The 7,500-nt window shown below is 46.1% G+C and overlaps 10 non-coding genes across 10 annotated transcripts; all 10 read right to left on the bottom strand.

Moving 5' to 3' along the window:
* Window positions 1-10: 10 nt before the first annotated feature.
* On the bottom strand, window positions 11-82 carry TRNAE-UUC (transfer RNA glutamic acid (anticodon UUC)). The gene has a single exon. It is a non-coding gene; the product is annotated as a tRNA-Glu (tRNA).
* A 713-nt stretch (window positions 83-795) lies between these two features.
* On the bottom strand, window positions 796-867 carry TRNAE-CUC (transfer RNA glutamic acid (anticodon CUC)). Its single transcript has one exon. It is a non-coding gene; the product is annotated as a tRNA-Glu (tRNA).
* Window positions 868-2,165: 1,298 nt separating this feature from the next.
* TRNAE-UUC (transfer RNA glutamic acid (anticodon UUC)) lies at window positions 2,166-2,237 on the bottom strand. Its single transcript has one exon. It is a non-coding gene; the product is annotated as a tRNA-Glu (tRNA).
* Window positions 2,238-2,891: 654 nt separating this feature from the next.
* Window positions 2,892-2,963, bottom strand: TRNAE-CUC (transfer RNA glutamic acid (anticodon CUC)). The gene has a single exon. It is a non-coding gene; the product is annotated as a tRNA-Glu (tRNA).
* A 215-nt stretch (window positions 2,964-3,178) lies between these two features.
* On the bottom strand, window positions 3,179-3,250 carry TRNAE-UUC (transfer RNA glutamic acid (anticodon UUC)). Its single transcript has one exon. It is a non-coding gene; the product is annotated as a tRNA-Glu (tRNA).
* A 1,004-nt stretch (window positions 3,251-4,254) lies between these two features.
* TRNAE-UUC (transfer RNA glutamic acid (anticodon UUC)) lies at window positions 4,255-4,326 on the bottom strand. The gene has a single exon. It is a non-coding gene; the product is annotated as a tRNA-Glu (tRNA).
* A 997-nt stretch (window positions 4,327-5,323) lies between these two features.
* TRNAE-UUC (transfer RNA glutamic acid (anticodon UUC)) lies at window positions 5,324-5,395 on the bottom strand. Its single transcript has one exon. It is a non-coding gene; the product is annotated as a tRNA-Glu (tRNA).
* Window positions 5,396-6,105: 710 nt separating this feature from the next.
* TRNAE-CUC (transfer RNA glutamic acid (anticodon CUC)) lies at window positions 6,106-6,177 on the bottom strand. The gene has a single exon. It is a non-coding gene; the product is annotated as a tRNA-Glu (tRNA).
* Window positions 6,178-6,392: 215 nt separating this feature from the next.
* Window positions 6,393-6,464, bottom strand: TRNAE-UUC (transfer RNA glutamic acid (anticodon UUC)). Its single transcript has one exon. It is a non-coding gene; the product is annotated as a tRNA-Glu (tRNA).
* A 712-nt stretch (window positions 6,465-7,176) lies between these two features.
* On the bottom strand, window positions 7,177-7,248 carry TRNAE-CUC (transfer RNA glutamic acid (anticodon CUC)). The gene has a single exon. It is a non-coding gene; the product is annotated as a tRNA-Glu (tRNA).
* Window positions 7,249-7,500: the final 252 nt, after the last annotated feature.

Consider the following 7,500-nt stretch of genomic DNA (forward strand, 5'->3'; position numbering starts at 1 on the left):
AAAACACTCATTCCCATACCGGGAGTCGAACCCAGGCCGCCTGGGTGAAAACCAGGAATCCTAACCGCTAGACCATATGGGAAAAGTTGCTTTCACAGCTTGCTTTAAACTTTCCAATATATGTAGATATATACATGTACATATTAAAAAAAAAAAAAAAAGAAGTTTTGTGCTTACAGAATTCCATCTTATCTCTGGACGGCAACAACCAATCACACGCAAGATGCCTCGTTAGCGCAGTAGGTAGCGCGTCAGTCTCATAATCTGAAGGTCGTGAGTTCGATCCTCACACGGGGCATGGATCTATCCTTGTTTTTTCCCTCCGCCTTAACTGGATAGGCACTGCTCTTTGCCATTCAATACCGAAACGATACTGGATAATATGGAAAGGTAGCAAACAAGGCAGAAGGGTTTTGGCTAGGGGCTAAAAGCAACCGTGTTGAGGTCTTTGAATATGGCTGCGAGCGTAGCAAAAGTCCAAAATGGGGAGCATGATTAGTGGCAACCTCTCACACAGGGCCAGTGGCGCAATGGATAACGCGTCTGACTACGGATCAGAAGATTGTAGGTTCGACTCCTACCTGGCTCGTGAATGTCGCCGTGATCGTATAGTGGTTAGTACTCTGCGTTGTGGCCGCAGCAACCCCGGTTCGAATCCGGGTCACGGCATTCTTGATGAAAAAGCAAAGGTGCTCTTGTAGACGGCAAGCCTGAATGATACTTTTATGAACTTTTTGAGCGCTATCTTAATTCAGAGGGTCTTTCGATGTAGTTGCAAGCTTAGGAAAATGCTCATTCCCATACCGGGAGTCGAACCCGGGCCGCCTGGGTGAGAACCAGGAATCCTAACCGCTAGACCATATGGGAACCGCTGAGACCCTTTTTCAGTAATAAGTAGAAAAAAAATCAGTTTCATGATTTGAAAACTCATTTTTAAGCATGGATGGCATCAACAACCACTTGCAAGTGGCCTCGTTAGCGCAGCATTTTTGGCTGCCAAGAGCATCTGCAAACTAAGCCGCTTAATTCTGCAAGAAAGGTGCAGGCCTTTGAATGCAGGCACAAGCTTAGCAAAACACTCATTCCCATACCGGGAGTCAAACCCAGGCCGCCAGGGTGAAAACCAGGAATCCTAACCGCTAGACCATATGGGAAAAGTTGCTTTCACAGCTTGCTTTAAACTTTCCAATATATGTAGATATATACATGTACATATTAAAAAAAAAAAAAAAAAAAAAAAAAAAGAAGTTTTGTGCTTACAGAATTCCATCTTATCTCTGGACGGCAACAACCAATCACACGCAAGATGCCTCGTTAGCGCAGTAGGTAGCGCGTCAGTCTCATAATCTGAAGGTCGTGAGTTCGATCCTTACACGGGGCATGGATCTATCCTTGTTTTTTCCCTCCGCCTTAACTGGATAGGCACTGCTCTTTGCCATTCAATACCGAAACGATACTGGATAATATGGAAAGGTAGCAAACAAGGCAGAAGGGTTTTGGCTAGGGGCTAAAAGCAACCGTGTTGAGGTCTTTGAATATGGCTGCGAGCGTAGCAAAAGTCCAAAATGGGGAGCATGATTAGTGGCAACCTCTCACACAGGGCCAGTGGCGCAATGGATAACGCGTCTGACTACGGATCAGAAGATTGTAGGTTCGACTCCTACCTGGCTCGTGAATGTCGCCGTGATCGTATAGTGGTTAGTACTCTGCGTTGTGGCCGCAGCAACCCCGGTTCGAATCCGGGTCACGGCATTCTTGATGAAAAAGCAAAGGTGCTCTTGTAGACGGCAAGCCTGAATGATACTTTTATGAACTTTTTGAGCGCTATCTTAATTCAGAGGGTCTTTCAATGTAGTTGCAAGCTTAGGAAAATGCTCATTCCCATACCAGGAGTCGAACCCGGGCCGCCTGGGTGAGAACCAGGAATCCTAACCGCTAGACCATATGGGAACCGCTGAAACCCTCTTTCAGTAATAAGTAGAAAAAAAATCAGTTTCATGATTTGAAAACTCATTTTTAAGCATGGATGGCATCAACAACCACTTGCAAGTGGCCTCGTTAGCGCAGCATTTTTGGCTGCCAAGAGCATCTGCAAACTAAGCCGCTTAATTCTGCAAGAAAGGTGCAGGCCTTTGAATGCAGGCACAAGCTTAGCAAAACACTCATTCCCATACCGGGAGTCGAACCCAGGCCGCCTGGGTGAAAACCAGGAATCCTAACCGCTAGACCATATGGGAAAAGTTGCTTTCACAGCTTGCTTTAAACTTTCCAATATATGTAGATATATACATGTACATATTAAAAAAAAAAAAAAAAAAAAGAAGTTTTGTGCTTACAGAATTCCATCTTATCTCTGGACGGCAACAACCAATCACACGCAAGATGCCTCGTTAGCGCAGTAGGTAGCGCGTCAGTCTCATAATCTGAAGGTCGTGAGTTCGATCCTCACACGGGGCATGGATCTATCCTTGTTTTTTCCCTCCGCCTTAACTGGATAGGCACTGCTCTTTGCCATTCAATACCGAAACGATACTGGATAATATGGAAAGGTAGCAAACAAGGCAGAAGGGTTTTGGCTAGGGGCTAAAAGCAACCGTGCTGAGGTCTTTGAATATGGCTGCGAGCGTAGCAAAAGTCCAAAATGGGGAGCATGATTAGTGGCAACCTCTCACACAGGGCCAGTGGCGCAATGGATAACGCGTCTGACTACGGATCAGAAGATTGTAGGTTCGACTCCTACCTGGCTCGTGAATGTCGCCACGGCATTCTTGATGAAAAAGCAAAGGTGCTCTTGTAGACGGCAAGCCTGAATGATACTTTTATGAACTTTTTGAGCGCTATCTTAATTCAGAGGGTCTTTCGATGTAGTTGCAAGCTTAGGAAAATGCTCATTCCCATACCGGGAGTCGAACCCGGGCCGCCTGGGTGAGAACCAGGAATCCTAACCGCTAGACCATATGGGAACCGCTGAGACCCTTTTTCAGTAATAAGTAGAAAAAAAATCAGTTTCATGATTTGAAAACTCATTTTTAAGCATGGATGGCATCAACAACCACTTGCAAGTGGCCTCGTTAGCGCAGCATTTTTGGCTGCCAAGAGCATCTGCAAACTAAGCCGCTTAATTCTGCAAGAAAGGTGCAGGCCTTTGAATGCAGGCACAAGCTTAGCAAAACACTCATTCCCATACCGGGAGTCGAACCCGGGCCGCCTGGGTGAAAACCAGGAATCCTAACCGCTAGACCATATGGGAAAAGTTGCTTTCACAGCTTGCTTTAAACTTTCCAATATATGTAGATATATACATGTACATATTAAAAAAAAAAAAAAAAAAAAGAAGTTTTGTGCTTACAGAATTCCATCTTATCTCTGGACGGCAACAACCAATCACACGCAAGATGCCTCGTTAGCGCAGTAGGTAGCGCGTCAGTCTCATAATCTGAAGGTCGTGAGTTCGATCCTCACACGGGGCATGGATCTATCCTTGTTTTTTCCCTCCGCCTTAACTGGATAGGCACTGCTCTTTGCCATTCAATACCGAAACGATACTGGATAATATGGAAAGGTAGCAAACAAGGCAGAAGGGTTTTGGCTAGGGGCTAAAAGCAACCGTGTTGAGGTCTTTGAATATGGCTGCGAGCGTAGCAAAAGTCCAAAATGGGGAGCATGATTAGTGGCAACCTCTCACACAGGGCCAGTGGCGCAATGGATAACGCGTCTGACTACGGATCAGAAGATTGTAGGTTCGACTCCTACCTGGCTCGTGAATGTCGCCGTGATCGTATAGTGGTTAGTACTCTGCGTTGTGGCCGCAGCAACCCCGGTTCGAATCCGGGTCACGGCATTCTTGATGAAAAAGCAAAGGTGCTCTTGTAGACGGCAAGCCTGAATGATACTTTTATGAACTTTTTGAGCGCTATCTTAATTCAGAGGGTCTTTCGATGTAGTTGCAAGCTTAGGAAAATGCTCATTCCCATACCGGGAGTCAAACCCGGGCCGCCTGGGTGAGAACCAGGAATCCTAACCGCTAGACCATATGGGAACCGCTGAGACCCTTTTTCAGTAATAAGTAGAAAAAAAATCAGTTTCATGATTTGAAAACTCATTTTTAAGCATGGATGGCATCAACAACCACTTGCAAGTGGCCTCGTTAGCGCAGCATTTTTGGCTGCCAAGAGCATCTGCAAACTAAGCCGCTTAATTCTGCAAGAAAGGTGCAGGCCTTTGAATGCAGGCACAAGCTTAGCAAAACACTCATTCCCATACCGGGAGTCGAACCCGGGCCGCCTGGGTGAAAACCAGGAATCCTAACCGCTAGACCATATGGGAAAAGTTGCTGTCACAGCTTGCTTTAAACTTTCCAATATATGTAGATATATACATGTACATATTAAAAAAAAAAAAAGAAGTTTTGTGCTTACAGAATTCCATCTTATCTCTGGACGGCAACAACCAATCACACGCAAGATGCCTCGTTAGCGCAGTAGGTAGCGCGTCAGTCTCATAATCTGAAGGTCGTGAGTTCGATCCTCACACGGGGCATGGATCTATCCTTGTTTTTTCCCTCCGCCTTAACTGGATAGGCACTGCTCTTTGCCATTCAATACCGAAACGATACTGGATAATATGGAAAGGTAGCAAACAAGGCAGAAGGGTTTTGGCTAGGGGCTAAAAGCAACCGTGTTGAGGTCTTTGAATATGGCTGCGAGCGTAGCAAAAGTCCAAAATGGGGAGCATGATTAGTGGCAACCTCTCACACAGGGCCAGTGGCGCAATGGATAACGCGTCTGACTACGGATCAGAAGATTGTAGGTTCGACTCCTACCTGGCTCGTGAATGTCGCCGTGATCGTATAGTGGTTAGTACTCTGCGTTGTGGCCGCAGCAACCCCGGTTCGAATCCGGGTCACGGCATTCTTGATGAAAAAGCAAAGGTGCTCTTGTAGACGGCAAGCCTGAATGATACTTTTATGAACTTTTTGAGCGCTATCTTAATTCAGAGGGTCTTTCGATGTAGTTGCAAGCTTAGGAAAATGCTCATTCCCATACCGGGAGTCAAACCCGGGCCGCCTGGGTGAGAACCAGGAATCCTAACCGCTAGACCATATGGGAACCGCTGAGACCCTTTTTCAGTAATAAGTAGAAAAAAAATCAGTTTCATGATTTGAAAACTCATTTTTAAGCATGGATGGCATCAACAACCACTTGCAAGTGGCCTCGTTAGCGCAGCATTTTTGGCTGCCAAGAGCATCTGCAAACTAAGCCGCTTAATTCTGCAAGAAAGGTGCAGGCCTTTGAATGCAGGCACAAGCTTAGCAAAACACTCATTCCCATACCGGGAGTCGAACCCGGGCCGCCTGGGTGAAAACCAGGAATCCTAACCGCTAGACCATATGGGAAAAGTTGCTGTCACAGCTTGCTTTAAACTTTCCAATATATGTAGATATATACATGTACATATTAAAAAAAAAAAAAGAAGTTTTGTGCTTACAGAATTCCATCTTATCTCTGGACGGCAACAACCAATCACACGCAAGATGCCTCGTTAGCGCAGTAGGTAGCGCGTCAGTCTCATAATCTGAAGGTCGTGAGTTCGATCCTCACACGGGGCATGGATCTATCCTTGTTTTTTCCCTCCGCCTTAACTGGATAGGCACTGCTCTTTGCCATTCAATACCGAAACGATACTGGATAATATGGAAAGGTAGCAAACAAGGCAGAAGGGTTTTGGCTAGGGGCTAAAAGCAACCGTGTTGAGGTCTTTGAATATGGCTGCGAGCGTAGCAAAAGTCCAAAATGGGGAGCATGATTAGTGGCAACCTCTCACACAGGGCCAGTGGCGCAATGGATAACGCGTCTGACTACGGATCAGAAGATTGTAGGTTCGACTCCTACCTGGCTCGTGAATGTCGCCGTGATCGTATAGTGGTTAGTACTCTGCGTTGTGGCCGCAGCAACCCCGGTTCGAATCCGGGTCACGGCATTCTTGATGAAAAAGCAAAGGTGCTCTTGTAGACGGTAAGCCTGAATGATACTTTTATGAACTTTTTGAGCGCTATCTTAATTCAGAGGGTCTTTCGATGTAGTTGCAAGCTTAGGAAAATGCTCATTCCCATACCGGGAGTCGAACCCGGGCCGCCTGGGTGAGAACCAGGAATCCTAACCGCTAGACCATATGGGAACCGCTGAGACCCTTTTTCAGTAATAAGTAGAAAAAAAATCAGTTTCATGATTTGAAAACTCATTTTTAAGCATGGATGGCATCAACAACCACTTGCAAGTGGCCTCGTTAGCGCAGCATTTTTGGCTGCCAAGAGCATCTGCAAACTAAGCCGCTTAATTCTGCAAGAAAGGTGCAGGCCTTTGAATGCAGGCACAAGCTTAGCAAAACACTCATTCCCATACCGGGAGTCGAACCCGGGCCGCCTGGGTGAAAACCAGGAATCCTAACCGCTAGACCATATGGGAAAAGTTGCTTTCACAGCTTGCTTTAAACTTTCCAATATATGTAGATATATACATGTACATATTAAAAAAAAAAAAAAAGAAGTTTTGTGCTTACAGAATTCCATCTTATCTCTGGACGGCAACAACCAATCACACGCAAGATGCCTCGTTAGCGCAGTAGGTAGCGCGTCAGTCTCATAATCTGAAGGTCGTGAGTTCGATCCTCACACGGGGCATGGATCTATCCTTGTTTTTTCCCTCCGCCTTAACTGGATAGGCACTGCTCTTTGCCATTCAATACCGAAACGATACTGGATAATATGGAAAGGTAGCAAACAAGGCAGAAGGGTTTTGGCTAGGGGCTAAAAGCAACCGTGTTGAGGTCTTTGAATATGGCTGCGAGCGTAGCAAAAGTCCAAAATGGGGAGCATGATTAGTGGCAACCTCTCACACAGGGCCAGTGGCGCAATGGATAACGCGTCTGACTACGGATCAGAAGATTGTAGGTTCGACTCCTACCTGGCTTGTGAATGTCGCCGTGATCGTATAGTGGTTAGTACTCTGCGTTGTGGCCGCAGCAACCCCGGTTCGAATCCGGGTCACGGCATTCTTGATGAAAAAGCAAAGGTGCTCTTGTAGATGGTAAGCCTGAATGATACTTTTATGAACTTTTTGAGCGCTATCTTAATTCAGAGGGTCTTTCGATGTAGTTGCAAGCTTAGGAAAATGCTCATTCCCATACCGGGAGTCGAACCCGGGCCGCCTGGGTGAGAACCAGGAATCCTAACCGCTAGACCATATGGGAACCGCTGAGACCCTTTTTCAGTAATAAGTAGAAAAAAAATCAGTTTCATGATTTGAAAACTCATTTTTAAGCATGGATGGCATCAACAACCACTTGCAAGTGGCCTCGTTAGCGCAGCATTTTTGGCTGCCAAGAGCATCTGCAAACTAAGCCGCTTAATTCTGCAAGAAAGGTGCAGGCCTTTGAATGCAGGCACAAGCTTAGCAAAACACTCATTCCCATACCGGGAGTCAAACCCGGGCCGCCTGGGTG

The sequence above is a fragment of the Eleutherodactylus coqui genome, chromosome 2, assembly GCF_035609145.1.
Source record: "Eleutherodactylus coqui strain aEleCoq1 chromosome 2, aEleCoq1.hap1, whole genome shotgun sequence".
NCBI classification, from domain to species: domain Eukaryota; kingdom Metazoa; phylum Chordata; class Amphibia; order Anura; family Eleutherodactylidae; genus Eleutherodactylus; species Eleutherodactylus coqui.